At 28.0% G+C, this 19,665-nt stretch overlaps 2 protein-coding genes across 2 annotated transcripts in view; one reads left to right on the top strand and one right to left on the bottom strand.

Moving 5' to 3' along the window:
* Positions 1 to 19,665, top strand: part of LOC109608367 (uncharacterized) — a 315,358-nt gene that overhangs the window by 235,363 nt on the left and 60,330 nt on the right. The gene's annotated exons all lie outside the window — the stretch shown is intronic.
* The window catches only part of LOC109608374 (agrin-like), a 327,266-nt gene that overhangs the window by 264,719 nt on the left and 42,882 nt on the right, over positions 1 to 19,665 (bottom strand). The gene's annotated exons all lie outside the window — the stretch shown is intronic.

Below are 19,665 nucleotides of genomic sequence, written 5' to 3'. Positions count from 1 at the left end.
AATCTTAACAATGTCCATTATTAATTTAAGTCCCCATAAAACTAAACTGGAACCTCCATTATATTAACATATTTATTTATTTCACTTAATTAAAACGCAATATAATAAAACTCGTGTAAATAAATACATTGTATATACGATACTTCTTCTGGAGACTAATTTGAAAGATAATATAAAAGCACCAATTAAAATTTTATTTGATTACTGTAATTGCGACCCTCCACTTGAAACCTACCTAGTGTATGATCTTACAATGTTGTATCCCGATGGGACATTTATGTCAATAGTAGATGTTACAACGCTAAACATCCACTTGTGGACTGTTACGGTATGATTCTATCGAGCTGATCCTCTAATACATAAACAGAGAAGATTGTGTTTGACAAAGAGATGTCGGGGCTAAAGTATTTTTCATTGCACAAATTATTAATCACGGTCATTAAGGGTCTTTGTTCTTGTGATTTTCGTATTCAAAAATAACTTGGAACTATTGTCGTTTGATCCGCCGTTTATTGTTGTTACACATACAAAGACCACCCCTTGCGATAAACATATTACCTATTGTTGTATTGAATAAAGGAAACTTAATGCGCCTGAGTGGTAATTTTATTCTGGTCAAAACGCCTGAAAAATCAGTGGGTGTATTTTAAATTACGGTAATATTGTCATCTTCCGCGATTTTATAGTTTTTATTGTAAATTAATACGAAATTATGTCTAAAGTAACGTGTACCATAAATTCTTGGAACGGTCGTCATAAAGTGACACTAAGAAGCTTTTTACTTTATTCATTTTACTACTACTTCTCAGATCATAATATAATTTATACGCCCATACGAATGCACCTAGAATTCTCACACAAACACCTTAATTTACAACAAAGCCCGCCGTTACAAAGGAAATTGACGTAATTACGTATATTTATAATTTACGAACGTTAATTGATTAATATTCTGTGCGGGTACGAGGGATTCTTGTATTCATTAATGGCTCCCCGTATAAATGTTTATTCAAAAGCGGTGATTTAGTTTGTAAAATCATATATTATTACAAATGCCTCCATACGTACAAACTGCAGGCGTTTCAGTAATATAATATGCAACATTTTATTATGAAATACAGTGTTTTACTGAAATTCAGTGGTATCGGTGTGTGTAAAATAATAGTTTAAAGTTTTTACTAAGAAAATGTATTTTATATGTGTACATGTAACAAATTATATACATCAAGTAAAATGTTACGTATTAAAGCAAAACAATAGAGAAAGCAATTTATTTTGTGAATCGTTATTCCATTTAAAATGGTAAGGGTAAATATAACTTCCACATTAATGTGATGGAAATATTAATTTTCTGTCTCGACAAAATACACTTTACCAGCAGGTACATTATCGATTATTTTGCCTGGGCAAACCGTGAATGATCTTATTTTCTGCTTGATATGGTAATAACCTTATCATACGGCCATTATGTTAATTGGAGAAATTAGAGCGCAAGAATTTTTCGCTTAGTTTTTTATCTTATTTTATCAAGAGGATCTTAATGGTTAGTGCAAGATAAATGTATTCATAACCACGACGGCTTTCTTTCTATTGTTACACAAGTGCACACAAAGCTTTTATATATTTTTAAAAAAATATATAATTAAAATCTATATTAATAAACAAGGAAAAATATAACTTTAGAGTACATCTAAAATAACAACATACTTCTTTATATTACGACAGTTTTTAATAACTAAATTAAAGTAGTCACTGCAAATTACCCCTTTTTTTAATTATGGAATTATATCTGTACTTGAAAAGAAAATAGAAGGTAGTTTAAAATATATTTTCTTTTATAATAGGCAAAATTTTTAATTAGAATTAGAATTAGAGAATAATAACAATATAAACAACTTTACCTGCATTTGAAACTTAAGAGTTTATCGACTTATAAATTACTTCCAGTGTTCTACTTGCCTCAAAAAATATTTACAAATTAAATATTTAAGTCGGTTAAGTCTAAATACCTAAATTAAATTAAGGTCATTGTAAACTAAGCTTTTTATTAAATGTAAAAGGTAAAATCAATAGGATTAATGATTTTTATAAATGATTCACTGATGGACAATTAAAGAACATTATTTTATATATTTCTGAGAGTTAAACAACATAAATATACACAGAAACTTTGTATACTCATTTCAAAATTCTTTGATCCTAAAAACTAATTAATTTATAAATTACAGTTGTCTGTTGCCATCTAGTACATAGTCTGAAAGTCTAGACAATCTAAATTTCCAATAAAAAATTATATACGTTAATCTCATTTTCAGTATTCGACTTTGAAGTCGTTGCATATTAAGATATGTTGGCTATATATTTAAAATAATACTTCTACACATTTATTAATATGAAATGGTCTATGAAATTACTGAATTATAAAAATATTTTTGTGGTGGATAATATAACAGCCATTCTGGTGTCCATATTTTGGGAATAAAAAATGTCTTTTATAAAAAGCTAAATAAATAGTTAAAATAATTATAAACTATTTTATTGTCACCTGAAATGAGTGAATATATTAAGTCTCTTCCAGAGATTTCAGTACAAATTTGTCAACTTTAATCCTATTTTCAGAATTCGATTTTGAGTAAAAAAAGTTTAGTTAAAATTGTTTTAAATTTAAATATATTGGTTAAATTTAAATATATTGGTTAAAAGAATTCTTTTACACAATTCTGGTGTCCATATTTGAAGAATAAAGAGGTAAATTAGAAAGTATTTTAAAATAAGCTAATTTTTAACATCTAATACTTAAAATAAATAATTATAAAAGATTTTACTAACACCTGAAATGTGACTTTAGTACAAATTTATCGACTTAATCTTATTTTCAGAATTCGACTTTGATAAAAAAAGTTTAGTTAAAATCATTGTAAATTAGACAATTATAAAAATAATATATGAAATTACTAAATTATAAAATTATTTCTGTGGTGAACAAAAAAACAGTCATTTTGGTGTCCATATTTGAGGAATAAAAGATATAAATTAGAATAGTGTGGACATATTTATTTTAAAATAAATTTTAACATCTAATAATTAAAATAAATAATTATAAACTATTTTACTAACACCCGAAATGTGAGAATATCTGAAGTTTCTTCTACAGATTTCAATACAAATTTATTATCTTTAATATTATTTTCAGTATTCGTTTTTGAGTAAAAAAGTTTAGTTAAAGTCATTGCAAATTAAGATATGTTAATCAGTCATTCTGTCGTCCATATTTGAGGAATAAAAGAGGTAAATTAGAATAGTGTGAATGTCTTTTAAAATAAGTTAAATTTTAACAACTAATAAAATAAATAATTACAAACTATTTTATTGACACAAACTGTGAGAATATCTTAAGTCTCTTCCACAGATTTCAGTACAAATTTATCGACTTTATTCCTATTTTTAGAATTCGACTTTGAGTAAAAAAGTTTGTAAATTAAAATAAGTTGGTCAAATATTTAAAATTATTAAAAGGAAATAGTCTATGAAATTACTGAATTATAAAAATATTTCTAAGGTGGATGGAATAAAACAGCTATTTTTATGTCAATATTTAAGGAGTAAGAGAAACAAATAAATAATACAGTCTGAATGTCTTTTAAAATAAGCTAAATTTTGATATCCAATCGTTAAAATAAATAATTATAATCCATTTTGTTGACAACTGAAATTTGAGAATATCTGAAATGTCCTCCACAGCTTTCAGTACAAATTTATCGGTTGTAATCTTATTTTCAGTATTCGACTTTGTCCCAAAAAACAAACAAAATTTTCAATAATATTATACCCGTGTACCCATAAATCCACGCTAGATTTTAACAGTAACAAATCCACAATCAGATAGCGGGGATTATATATAGAGGCAATTTATGTAACAAGTTAAAACTGTCTTTAAAAGAAGCAAAAGCAAATGAAAATCCAGTCACAATTCACACCAAGCCATATTTTACGTGGGTGTTTAGCTCATCGCAAGGGTAAATCTAAGGTGAAAGAAATAAGGGGGACGGGGGCAAGGTGTTAAGCACACCCAGTGGCGCACATTACCATTTTTTTCCCATTGCCGATAGACGCGATAACGACATCGAATTGAATGATTAAAGACTAATTGACATTTTTTTGATGTTCCATTTATCGACGATCAATTGTGGATGTATGTGAACCTAATTGTAACAGTGTTCCTTTGGCAATAGTCATGAGAGGGAATTCTCTCCCCAAGTATCATCCATCAAAGCAATTAGGTATGTTGACAATACATAAAGGGCATTACAAATCAGTTACAGGAAATTATGGTGTCAATCTTAAATTGATATTTGGTCAATGGCTGGTTTTAAATTAAAATTCCCTACATGAACGCAAGCGGTATATTAGATATCAGATAGTCGATTTCGCATAATTACTGTGCCATAATTTATTGAAACAATGCAAAAATTTTGGTTAAACGGCATGTATATGAAATTATAATCTGATTTATGTGAAACTAGTTGTTCAACACCACACGTTGTAAATTATATTAAAATAAGAGGCCCTTTAACACTGACAAGACGAAATTTATCGTATTATTATAAATCATACTTGCACGGTACATCATTAGGTTTGATTCAGCCCCATTATATATAGGCCTCACAATTTACTCGAAAAACTTTAATAAACTCCACTATTTTATGGTAACACATACATCAAACATAATCCTGCAATAAAATAGATTTTATGGACTAACAAAACGTTAAACGTCAAATTCGTTCTTATTAGTATTTACTTGTTTGCATTACTCCAATTTTACAACCACAATTTCCATAAAATAGAATTTTATAAATACGGTTACTGTTTTATGGTATATAGAACAATACTAGGATTTTAAACGTGTTATTCGTTCATGAAACTGCACTCTAAATGCAACGCGAGAAACATTTTATATTGAATCTAAAATATTTTAATTCAAACTTTGCCTTCTACATTATTACTTTTCTACAACAAAAGTATTATACACGAAACTCACACGAACATAGATTTTTAAGTAGCACCATCTATTAACTGGTAGCTAAAATTATCTTACACCATATTTCTTCTAAACTAAAAATATTATTATTATTAAATCATTCCCATAAATTGAAGTAACTTATGTAATACGAATGAAAATACTGAGTATGAAATGTATTTATTATTCACGCCTAAAATTTCCTATTAAATGTAACCCGAGGAGCAATTTAAAATATTTTAATTCAAACTGGTAGATTAAAAATTTCCTGCAACATTGTTAAAATATTGTAACTAAATTTAATCTCTGATTTAAATAAAAGAAACGACTCAATTATTTGGATTAAACCCACTCGTACATAGATTTTAAGTGGCACCACCTATTAACTGGTTGCTAAAATTTTATTACACTACTTTTGTACTGGTAAAATAAGTTAATTCATATTAAGTATGAATTATACACAGCATTCTATATGAAACGAGATGAACATTTTATACTGATTTTAAAATATTTTAATCCAAACTTTACTTACACCAGATACATTTTTTTTAAAAATATAATATATAAACCTTACATAAAACGTACACGAACACAGACTTTTCGACAGCATCGTGTATAAAGGAGACACATAGCAATATTTTATTTATATATAAAATGTATTTATCATCTACATTTGAAATTTCACCCTGAATGCAAGACGTGAGGTAATTTAAAATATTATTATTCAAACTGATAGATTAAAAATTTCCTGCAACATTGGTAGAAATATTGTGACTAAATTTATTAAATAAGAGAAATGGTTCACTTCTCTGAAAAAAACCCACCCGTACATAGATTTTAAGCGGCACCATCTATTAACTGGTAGCTAAAATTGTATTAGATTATTTTCGAACTATAACATAAAGCATGAAATGTAAAGAAAGAATTTTGCATGGTTTCCTGCTCGAATAAATGTTACTTAATATTTGTTTATAATTTATTCCTTCAGTCTCCTGGATCATGTAATAATTTGTTAATCAGACCGCACCGTGTATTAATTTGCTGTTATTTCCCAATAAATCTGTCTGATTTATCAGGAATGTCCAACGTTCTAATAATCCAAAGCTAGAACGGGATGTGATTATAAACAAGTGAACTAATTAGGTATTAAAGAGCGGATAAATTGAAGAAACTTAAACTTATTCTTCTACACGGATAATAAATATGAAAAGGCCTTAGAATATAGACGATATTTATTTTTATACGATCCATAATTACTGGTTAATCTACTATAAACTGATATTTAAAATGCAAACAAACCGCAGGAGGGCATTAATGGCATAGATGAAATATTTATACGATAATTTGAATATCACATAACATATCGTATTGCAGCTTAAACGTTCTGTATTATTTTATACGCTGCTTTAATCTAATCAACAAACATGATAAACATTTTTTACGCCGCTGAAATACAAAATTTTACATACACACATACAATATAGGTTGGATTTAAAAATAATTTATAAGTATTGATAATTCTATAATGTCTGTTTATTGGCCGTAACTGCATTTTATCAGCGATTAAAATTTTATTTAACTGAAACGCTGCGTGATCTCAGTAATGGTTAGATAAATCTATTAAAAGTGGCGCAGTAAATAAATTATAATAATAATAGAAAACGTGTTGAGGTTTCCAAGGGGGTATTAGAGGTTTTGACAGAATTAATGTAGAAGTAATCTGGAAATGAATTATGTGTGCACTTTTTCCTTTAGCACATATTTCTTTATTTTACTCCGGGATCCTAATAAAATTAACGAGGTCTAGTCAGTGTGAGCTGAAACATTGAAGTATGCTTTTTGCGGCTACTTTTTTGTTAAATAGGAACTACTTGTAGACTTACTGTTATTAATGGCTGCTAAAACTAGTAAAACAAAGAACGTAATTGTTAACTGCCAAGTAATTAACTTTTAGCCACTTGTAAACAATGTTTTTATTATTTTCTTGCAATGCGCGTAAATGGAAAATATCACGTGTTTATGTAAATTTTGCGGTCGACAAAAATAAGCTTGATTTAATACGTCCAAAGGCACTGTATACGTAATTTGTTGAACCAGTTCTATCATACACAATAAATTACGCCATTTTTATTACAATTGTCAAGATGATAAATCATCTTGTATCTTTCACACTATCATTTCTAAATGTACCTCTTGTTATTTTAGCTTTCCTCTTCGTAGTACTTCATTTTATATAATAAAAATCTTTTTATTTATACAAAATGTTTCTAAAATAGTCAAAGTTGTTACAGTGGAGGGATTCCCCGCTTTTCCTCGCTCCCATTGTCTACGCCACTGAATATTTTTTAAATCTATTAAGCTTTTCATATTCTTTGCACAATTTAGAAGAAAAAAGTACTCTTGAATAATTTTTATTAACACAGTCGTTTTTGAGATATTTCAAATTTAATGTTTACTTTAATTTTCTTCAAACATTAAGACTGAAATATCTTAAAAACGGCTGTGATAATTAATATTAATCAAAAGCACATTTTTCTTCTAAATTGTGCAAAGAATATGAGGAGCTTAACAGTTTTAAAAAATATTCAATTGCGAAGAGAATAAAGCGAAGAAAAGAGGCGGACCCCCAAAATCTACGTAACAATAAGGAAAAAGTTTATTGTATTGAATTGTAGGCACATATTTTAGGATAATACATATTAAATTCAAACGATTGGATCAAAGTTTACGAAAATGTGAGAAAAAAACAATTTTTGAAATTTATATTTGAAGGGCTATATTTTCTTAATGAGGTTTTCTTCATTATTAGTTCCAAAATTTGACCAATTATCTTCGAAACACATTATAAATTATTTTTATTAACAAATTAACATATTTTGTCCCACAGTCTAAAATTAGTCTTGTTAAATTTAGGCAACATTTGTCAAAAAATATTACAAAAGTTAATTAAAATAATTCAATTTAGTTATGATTAATCTTGAACAATTTACGTCTAACAATGAAGAAAATCTAAATATATTTTTTCTAACGTTTCTCCTTAAGAAAATACAGACCCTCAAATTTAAATTTCGAAAAATACTTTGAGGGACAATTTATACACCTTGTATGTTATATGTCTAGTAGATAATAGTCATAATAAAAGGCTTTACTTGTTAAATGTAATACTAAACCTAGTAATTTATTTTATTTATATTTTAATTTAAATTCATAAAATAAACTTTCATTATAAATTAATTATACATAGAGTAAAAAAAATTACGAGTGTTAATTCGCAAATTCTGTGCTTATCTCTTATAATTCCACAAGATAAAAACCGGCGAGTTGAAGTTCATGCATTAATTAAACAAACCATATAAACGTGTGAATTCAGATCTTTCATTAAAACAAGTTTCGCATAAAAGCATGAAATATTAGAGAGATTTCGAAATAAGGAAAATTGAGATGTTTGAACATTACGGCGCCAGTTCCCGACGAATTACCTGAATATTTGGTCAAGGCTTATAAATCAAAGTGTGCAATTAAAACGTAAGGCCTTAGTGAACATTAATCTGGTTAAAATTACTTGTTGATTTTCTCCGTATTGTTTTTCAACGCATTCCTTGGACGCGTCGTTGTGTAGTTATGAAGTGCATTTTTCAACATTTACCCAAGCGACAAAAGTCTTAATTCCGAAACAATACATCAACTGAAATGAACTTACGAAACGCTGAAATAGATACTTGGCCGTTTGCGTTTGAGTTATGGGTACGATTCAATTGAATGGATGATCTTAAAATATTTTTTAAAGTATCGTTTTCTACGTGGTTTTGGTAAAACAATATCCTTTTGCTTTTATGTACGACCAATAAAATGTCAAGCCAGTAATTATTATTTGCTTTGAACATTAGAACGCAGTGTCTGCGTGATTCCCGTCGGTTTCATAGGAGTTTGCTTGAGTTTATGCCGTTGTACATACCCATAAAGTGTCATCTAGTTGAATTAGGTAAACCGTTTTGTGGCATCGAAAAATATCGTAATAAATGACAAAGTATTTTGTATTAAAATTACAAAGTAAGACCTATATGTGACACAAACGTTGGTAATGAGGAAGTCCTTTGTTTTGTATATTACGCATAACTAACAGAAACAGCCCAATAAATCACGGTCTGTCATAAAATATTCGTTTGCGTCGTTTTTAATTGATGGCGAATATTTCAAAGTGTACCGTATATAATATGGTTGCTTCACTTTCGTCAGACAACACACAATTACCATATTCCATCTCAATTTTTCTTTTAAACCAAACACTACCCAATTTACATGTAGGTGTTACTGCAATATGGTCTTACCGTTTAATTTGTAAACCAAATCTATAACAGGTTTTCTGTAGAATTGTCGGCGGTTTTTTGAGAATGAAATAATAACGATGTGTAAACACGGGGTTGAATGGAACGGTTTTGTTTGTTCCGAGAAATAACTTCAACATAGGTTCCGATGATCATACATAAATGATTCTTCTATTTCCCATATATGGGTGGAAAACAAAAATGCTTCAGGATCTTTGGCTAAATTATTTATCAATTCATTATTCAGCCGTCCCGTGAGATTATTCCGATATATTGTCTAAATACTCTTTGACAGAATTTAGTTTGTGTAAATTACATGCTTGTTTGACAAAATGCGACAATTATTATGCATTTATTTCTTTATTCATTATATTTTATTTTTAAAATTTCATACATAATTAACTTAATATAAGATTATTACTTTTTACAAAAACCTTATTTTAATTTTAATATTCCTCTATATTAAAAACTCATAATTTATTCATTTTATTTGCCCCCGTATATTCCGTGCACTGAAACTGAACATTAGAAACACATACATTTGTTGTTCAGGACATAATAAATAAATATTAACCTTAATAATATTTAATTAATTAATTTAACTCAACTATAGTTTTATAATATAAAAATTATTAGTCATAGATGTTATTAGAAATGTGTGAATTTAATTTCCGGTATTCCACTTTGACTCAAAATGATTCCTCTTAAACGTATATGGTAGATTATAATATCTAAATTAAAGTTGCAGTAAGAGTAAGAAGTTTTCCTCATCGAATATTTTTAAAAATATTTATAATATACATCCCTCATATATACAATATATACAATATATACAATATATACAATATATACAATATATACAATATATACAATATATACAATATATACAATATATACAATATATACAATATATACAATATATACAATATATACAATATATACAATATATACAATATATACAATATATACAATATATACAATATATACAATATATACAATATATACAATATATACAATATATACAATATATACAATATATACAATATATACAATATATACAATATATACAATATATACAATATATACAATATATACAATATATACAATATATACAATATATACAATATATACAATATATACAATATATACAATATATACAATATATACAATATATACAATATATACAATATATACAATATATACAATATATACAATATATACAATATATACAATATACACAATATACACAATATACACAATATACACAATATACACAATATACACAATATACACAATATATACAATATATACAATATATACAATATATACAATATATACAATATATACAATATATACAATATATACAATATATACAATATATACAATATATACAATATATACAATATATACAATATATACAATATATACAATATATACAATATATACAATATATACAATATATACAATATATACAATATATACAATATATACAATATACACAATATACACAATATACACAATATACACAATATACACAATATATACAATATATACAATATATACAATATATACAATATATACAATATATACAATATATACAATATATACAATATATACAATATATACAATATATACAATATATACAATATATACAATATATACAATATATACAATATATACAATATATACAATATATACAATATATACAATATATACAATATATACAATATATACAATATATACAATATATACAATATATACAATATATACAATATATACAATATATACAATATATACAATATATAAAAAAATTTTAATATTTTCTTCTATCTAACGGTCAAAACAGAAATATTATTTTAAATGGTCTTTGAAAGTGTAAAAATTATAGAGCATAGATTTTTCTGAAAATTTTAATTTTCAGTATTTGACATAAACACAAAATTATTTTACTTAAAATGTATATGAACTAAAGTCGCAGTGAACTAAGTATTTTTAAGATTAATGAATGTTTTGTAAAACTATTTCCATACTGAACAACAAAAGGACCAATTTTATTTGAGGAAAAAATAAAGTAAACAAATATAATGTGAAATTTTCAATATTTTCTTCTATAATAGGCTAATTTTAATATTTAACAGCTAAAATAATATAATTATAAACTATTTATATTAATCTTAATATTACATTATTCCAAAAACTCGTCGTAATTTTGTGTCGCCATCTATAAGTCGGTAGCTAAACGTTCACCCCGATTTAATTCCCCCCGTACATTCCGCGTATGAAACATAATCAAAATGCAAAACGGAACATTCAAAACAGAAACATACATGCATCACTCACTGTGTTAAATAAAAATTCAACCCTAACAGGTTGATTGCCCGGGTAATTACCATTTTGATTGAAAGTTTATAGTGTGCGGACATTTCCGTGCGTTCGATTTTTTTATTTTAACGCTTGTCCAGTTTATGCACTTTCGTCAGGTTTAAGTAGCGGTTAAACCATTTTCATAAGCCGCATTATTGACACCGAATCGATATTCCCGATAAATAATACAATGAAAACCTCCTCTGTCTGGTTTTTATTGCGCCGATTCTAAACATCAGAAATATTGCGACATATAAATATATTTTGTAACGTCATTTCAATATGTTGTCCATATAAATTTCTCATAATACTATCACAAATTCCATGATTTCGCATCTCAAATATGCATATGTCAATATGTTTAAACATTAAACTAAAATCATTCATATTAATACTGATGCATGAGTATTTTTAATGCGGACTAGATTAAACTATTGATTTACACACAATATTATACGTGCAGATGTGCATACAAAAAATATAACGCGGGGCCATATTTAGTCCGGACAAATCGTAAATTGAACCAATATTTTTATTACGGGAGGACTCGGTTAAACATTCACACAAACCCCGATCGTCATGAATGAAATTTCACATCTACATGTGGGTTTATTGATAATTTGCACGTTTTATTGCACACCCTTCGATGTTGTGTTCAAGTTAAATTTCCCGGTAATTAATCAAGCATGTTAAGTCACTAATAATATTGATAAATTGGTTAATTAAAAATTTACACTATTGTTCATTCCAGTAACTTTTCAATATAATGGTCCGATATTTCTTTCCACTGATTTTGAACTTCTTCGTAGAGAGAGTTTTCAATTGGATTGAGGTCTGGGCTTTGTGCTGGCCAAGACATTACACATACTCCTTGAGAAGGGAATCATTTTTTAAGTAATTTAGACGTATGTTTCAGATCGTTATCGTGCTGGAAGGTCCACCTTAAACTCATGTTGTCTTCGGTAAATGGAAGTATATGATTCTCGAGGAGGCCCAGACCAAACTCAGAAAAACATCCCCAAACCATAACACGTCCTCCACCATGCTTCGCAGTAGGTCTAGTGTACTTGGGATTATACCTTTTATTAATTGGTCTTTTCACCCATGAAAAGTCATCAGATTTGAATAATTGGAAGCGACTTTCATCAGAAAACAAAATTGTTTTCCATTGCCCATCTATGCAGTTTACATATTCTCTTGGAAAAAGTAGTCTTGTTGCTCTACCTTTTGCAGAAATGAAATACTTCTTTGCTGATTTTCTACCACAGAGACCAACTTCTTTTAATCTTCGTTTTGTGGTACACACCGACACACTGACTTATATATACAATTAATTTAAATTAAAAAGAATCGTTCTTTTAATAAAATGATCATTTTTTTTAATTAGTTGCTCTGCATATGAGCGATAGAGTATGTCCTTCTGTGGCTTCGCGTTTTGATAAGCTCCGTAATCCCATCCATGAGTACAATAGATGAGCGCAGCACCGCACAATAAAGCCACGATAAAAGAAATAAATCGTGACTTAAAGAATGTGTTGCACGTATTAAAAAAAATAATAAATATATATGGGTCGTGAATATTAATGTGGACGTCCGTAAATATTAGTTTAAAAAATGAACCTAGTGGGTGTATAATGTTACGAAAACAAAAGCACGCTGAAACATTTCAGGAAAGCCGGAACGTATTCTAGGTGGTCTCTCGTAATATGGCTTAAATTGTGACCATTAGTGTCCCTTGCCCTCCTCATTTACAAAACATTTAAAACTCTTGTTTGTCCCTATTTTGTGGTGACACATTGCATTTACCTGTGTATAATTTAAGGGTCGGGATGTATTGGGACCATCTTTAAATTTTTGCCTTACCTTTGCTGACCTTTTTTTCCGGGGTAATATAGAGCCTATTGTTCTATTATGGCCAGCCACACTTGACACGCCTTAATTCAATAAAATACACTTTTAAAGGTGTTTTTTTTTTGTACAAGGGTTACACGAATTGTGTTTCAATATAATCACCATCAATCCGGCATTTTATGGGCAGCACACCGAAAATCAAGTGTTCCGCCACCCTTTCACAAGCTTTTTCTGTGACTTACCTAGTGGAATGTTAATAAGCAATAAATTCATCGAGTTCCGAGTGCAATAAAGATCTATTAATAACAATAACCGCACCGGTTGATAGTTTTAATAGGTTTGTAATATGAAACTTATGTTTTCTATAAGTAGCAGATAGTGGAAGGTGTTCCTTTATTTATTTTTAACATGTGTTTACGTTTCGGTTGTTCCGTATATTTATCACATAAAACCGGAGATTTTATTGTAATTTATTAGATTTCTTCACGACGCACAATCTATTCTTTTATTTAACAAGTTTACACGATATTGGTGAAAGTTATTTATATATTGCCACATATAAATAGCTTTTCAACGCGGTATAAATTAACTTATCTATAATAAAAGTCCGACGCATGTCGTGCCTTTTTTTATTAGACCACACATACGGTGTACCTACAACCTCTTGAAATTTGTTTTTTTTTTTCAACGTGCAACGCGCCTTTATGGATTTTTAACGTTTCATTCTTTAATGCTTTCGAAAATTTATCTTATTTACGGGATTATGGTGCTTTTAATGGAAATTTTATAGTGTGCCCCGTGCCATACGGCTATCAGACATTTTATTATTTCAATCGTATTTCTTACTGTTTTATTGAAATTATTATTAATGTGCACTTTCGTAAAAGTAATATTTTAATTGTATTATATCAAAGTGAGGGCGGCCTGTTTTATATTCGCAAATATTTGTTTCCTTTTGTTTACTTAATCACTTTTAACAAAATTTTACCAGCGGTTTTATAAAAGCATGTTAACATTGGAGATTTAATTAAATACACGTTATATCTACACTTTTTATTACATTATTTGGACTGGTTATTTTATTTTGCATTTAATGGAGTTGGTTGTTATTTTATGCAATATCGAATTAAATGCTTTTGTTAATAAAAGTTATTAACGACATTAAAAATATTGACAAAATACAATACCACCTCTAAAAAAATTTACTATATTTTTTAATTTACTCTATGTAATATTTTTCCAAAATTTTAGTGATTTTTAAATTTCATCGTGAATTATTGTTGCAGTTCATTAAATCATCACTGAACATATTAATATTTAAACAAGCACATGGACACCTCACAAGAAGTTTTCATCAATTCAATAAAACCACTGAACAACAGTTTGATTTAGCCCATTTTTGATAAGTGTTTTGCAAGAATATTATGTTATTAAAAAAATACGAAAAATTCATTTATTATGTCATCCTTAGAAATAGTTATTGTTAAAATATAAAAGAGCACTTGGACATCTTACAAAAAGTCTTCATCAACTCAATAAAACCACTGAACAACAGTTTGATTTGGCCTATTTTTGATAAATGTTTTGCAAGAATACTATGTTATTGAACAACTACTAAAAATTCATTAATTATGTCATTCTTAGAAGTAGTTATTGTTAAAATATAAAAAAGCACTTGGACATCTTACAAGAAGTTTCCATCAACTCAATAAAACCACTGAATAACAGTTTGATTTGGCCCATTTTTGATAAATGTTTTGCAAGAATACTATGTTATTGAACAACTACTAAAAATCCATTAATTATGTCATTCTCAGAAGTAGTTATTGTTAAAATATAAAAAAGCACTTGGACATCTTACAAGAAGTCTCCATCAACTCAATAAAACCACTGAACAACAGTTTGAATTACCCTATTTTCAATAAATGTTTTGCAAAAATATTGTTATTAAACAAATACTAAAAATCCATTAATTATGTCATAATTAGATATATTTTTGGTTAAAATACGAAAAAGCACTTAGACATCTCACAAGAAGTCTCCATCAACTCAATAAAACCACTGAACAACATTTTGATTTGGCCTATTTTTGATAGTTATTAAACAAATACTAAAAATCCATTAATTATGTCATCATTAGATACAGTTTTTGTTAAAATATGAAAGAGCACCTGAACATCTCACAAGAAGTCTCCATCAACTCAATAAAACCACTGAACAACAGTTTGATTTGTCCTATTTTTAATAAATGTTTTGCAAAAATATTGTTGCTAAACAAATACTAAAAATACATGAATTTTGTCATCATTAGATGTTGTTTTTGTTAAAATATGAAAAAGCACTTGGACATCTCACAAGAAGTCTTCATCAACTTAATAAAACCACTGAACAACATTTTGATTTGGCCTATTTTTGATAAATGTTTTGCAAAAATATTGTTATTAAACAAATACTAAAAATCCATTAATTATGTCATCATTAGATACAGTTTTTGTTAAAATATGAAAAAGTACTTGAACATCTCACAAGAAGTCTCCATCAACTCAGTAAAACCACTGAACAACAGTTTGATGTATTTTTAATAAATGTTTTTTAAGAATATTATTATTTTATAAAACAAATACTAAAAATCCATTTGTTTTGTCGTCATTACAAATGGTGATTGCTAAAATTTATAAAAGCACATGATCTCACAAGAAGTTTTCATCAATTCAATAAAACCAATGAACAACAGTCTATTTTAATTAATTTTTAATCTAGTTGTGTTACAACATCATGTTATTTAATAATACTAAAAATTATTATGATCATTCCTCACAAGAATTGTGAATTTTTACCTTGTTTTTAATAAATATTTTACAACCAAGATCATGTAACATTTCTACAAAACTATTAAAGACGAATTGTTAAATTAAGTACTTCTAAAACTACAGAATTTCATAAGTTGTAATTTACGGTAAACTAAGTTTTGTTACATGTTAATTATTCATTCTGAGCATAAACTCCAATTTGGGTTTAACTAAAGATTTATACATATAAAGAATTATTAATTTTCTTTCTCGAGATTAATACATTAAAGCTTTAACAGGAATAACTACTTTTAGCTACTTAAAATTGCAGTTTGTTTTCCATAAGCCATCCCCAGTTAGTTATTTCATCTTTATATATATATGAAAAAAAGCTGTCGGTTAGAGCATTTAAAAGGACAAGTCGGTCCTTCGTCGATAATTTGTCAAGATTTGGTTCCTAATGCGTTCACATATTCAACGCATTAGACTAGACAAGCATTCAAATATCTAGTGTTTTGACAATAAAAATAAAGCCTATTAGTAGATTCCAAGATTATTTGATTATTCCATTCTCCTAGAGCGTCTTTGAACGAATTTAATCTTGTCCGTTCTCTTTTTGTTTGACATTGTAGTTGGAACTCGAACAAAGACGAAAAATATATAAATCAAATTAAACTGTGTAATAAATCTGAATATAAAGTGGCTTATCTGGAAACGCCCTGATGTGTTAATAATATGATGTCGTTGTCAAAATGTTGTCAGCGCATGAAAAATGAAATGGAGGTTTATTTTTTAAAGTGCAATGGACAAGTTATGTAGGATAGATTTCTAGGCCGGGTGGGCCCTTTATAAGGGCCACAGATTACTTGTCAGCATCATATTGACGTCAAAAACACCTGCTCTGTACTTTCTTATACCTAACTTTCCTACCCCGGCTTCCACTGATAGTTGTCAATTACAAAAAACGACGAATATCAAACTTACCGAACGGTATTATAATATTTCGCTTGTTTTTAAATTACAAAATTTACATGCCAGCCACAAGCCACCATTTAATATAAGCAATTTCATTTAAATTCGCCACATAATGCAACACCTACACTAAATTCTTTCATTAAACGCTCGCCCGCCTTTATCTATACGCTTCGATACAAATAACCGAAATTAATATAAAATACAAAATGCAAATGACCCACTGAGTTAATTTATTCCGAAGTAATTAAACGATTTTCTCCCATGTTCATTAACATAGAAATATCCTAACTAAGCAGCAATCACAGAAAAATACGTTTAATTAACTAAGATATTGATTATTCATTTGTGAAATCAATTTATATATCTGTAATTATCTGCTACGAACGCCATCTTCATTTTAATAGCTGAACAAATCATATCAGAAATTCATAAAAATTATACCATCTGAATATTCTAATTATAATATCTGTTACGAACGCCATCTCTACCTTAATAGCCGAACCAGTCATATCAGATTTTAATAAAAATTATATCAGGTTTTAATTTACAGGTTTCATTAATATTTGCAAGAGTAATTGGAACCGAACATTCGATTTATCTAACCGAAATGGAAAATTATTTAACGTTGCGCCGAATTTGGTGAATTAATTCTTATGTGATCGGGAATTGTGGCCGTTTCATTCGTTCCATTTTAGTCCGTCTCTCGGGTTAATTTGAATTTTATACGATACAAAATTTAAAATTGAAATGAAAAAATAACATAATTATGCCTTTTATTTAAACGAGATCATCTCTATATTAGCAAACGATTCGTACAAGGTCACCTTGTTTTAATTTTAACCGAGCCGAGATTTCCATATCACAAGGAACATTTCATCGATCCTGTAAAACTGTCGGATGGAATAGTTTCGTTCGAGGATATTATTTTAACGGTTTTTGAATTCCGCCGGTTATTTTATACATTTAAAAGGACGTTGTTAAATAATCGTCGTTCAAAAACTGGGACGTCGCCGAAATCTTTTGATCATTTCCTGGAATAATGTAAACGTAGATAATTATTACTGCTTTAAGAGGCGCTCAACATTTCTCGGTAGCTTCAACGTAAATTATGTTTGTAGCCTATTAAGTCTAGCAGTGTGTACATGTTTTACCTTAAGATGGGCTTCTGTAAATATAATTATTGGTGTTTCAATAGCTATAAAGAACTTGTTTAACGTTCATGCCATGCATATTTTACGTTATATTATATTTATCCTTAAGTTAGCCCCCAAAAATATGTTTTACGAATATTAGAAATCCAAAATTATGATTATAAGAATTTTCAGAATCCATCCCAGATGAAAGACCATGATATGAACATGATTAATAATTACAAGTAGGACTTCCTACTTTAAGTATACTTTAGATAAAATTGGTGTTTAACTAGCCCCAAATAAGTTATGACGATCAAAAAATCTTATATTATGAATGTTAGAAACTGTACTTTCAAAAATATGATCATCGAAACTTCCAGAATCTAAGATTTAATGCCATTTTTCATTTATTACTTTGATTTCCTACTTTAAGTATATTTTAGACAAAATCATTGATGTGTAAGAAGCCCCAAAGAAGTTAAGAAGGCCCAAAAATCTTGTATTATGAATTCTTTCAAAAATATCAGAATACCCAGAATCTACACCCCATAGAAAGCGGTTTATTTTAGATAAAATCATTGCTTTACTAGCCCTGAAAAAATTATGACTATGCAAAAACCTTGTATTATGAATAATAGAAACTGTACATTCAAAAATGTCACCTTCAGAACTCTCAGAATACACCCCTGATAGAATAAGACGATGATAGATAATTTATAAACTACGTGTGAATATTCAACGCCAATTTTGATTTATCACTTTGATTTTCGTGGAACAACCTACTTTAAGCATATTTTAGATAAAATCATTGGTGTTTCATTAGCCGTAAAGAAGTTGTTTAACGTTCATGTCATGCACTTTATATCATATTTATCTTGCATCCCAAAACTTTTATAACCGTGAAAAATCACGAACGGTAAACGGCCATAATGAATTGCACCTATTGATTGATTATTACATTATAATTACAATTCTAACGTCAATTTAAAGTAATCTCGGTTTAATCTGGAATTTATTATATTCATTATACTTGTATATCATGTTATATTTCATTATTTCTATTAATCTATCGACATGACCGTGTAGCTATTTATACATATATGTTTATATGTATCCTATATACCGAACATGCATCATCTACAACCAATTTATATCAAGGTAATGTCATAGGAAAATAATAATAAATGATATTTACAGCAGCGTTACTATCG

The sequence above is a fragment of the Aethina tumida genome, chromosome 1, assembly GCF_024364675.1.
Source record: "Aethina tumida isolate Nest 87 chromosome 1, icAetTumi1.1, whole genome shotgun sequence".
Taxonomy (NCBI): Eukaryota; Metazoa; Arthropoda; class Insecta; order Coleoptera; family Nitidulidae; genus Aethina; species Aethina tumida.
Note: the sequence above shows the minus strand (reverse complement) of the source record. Positions and strands in the feature narration are given on the sequence as shown.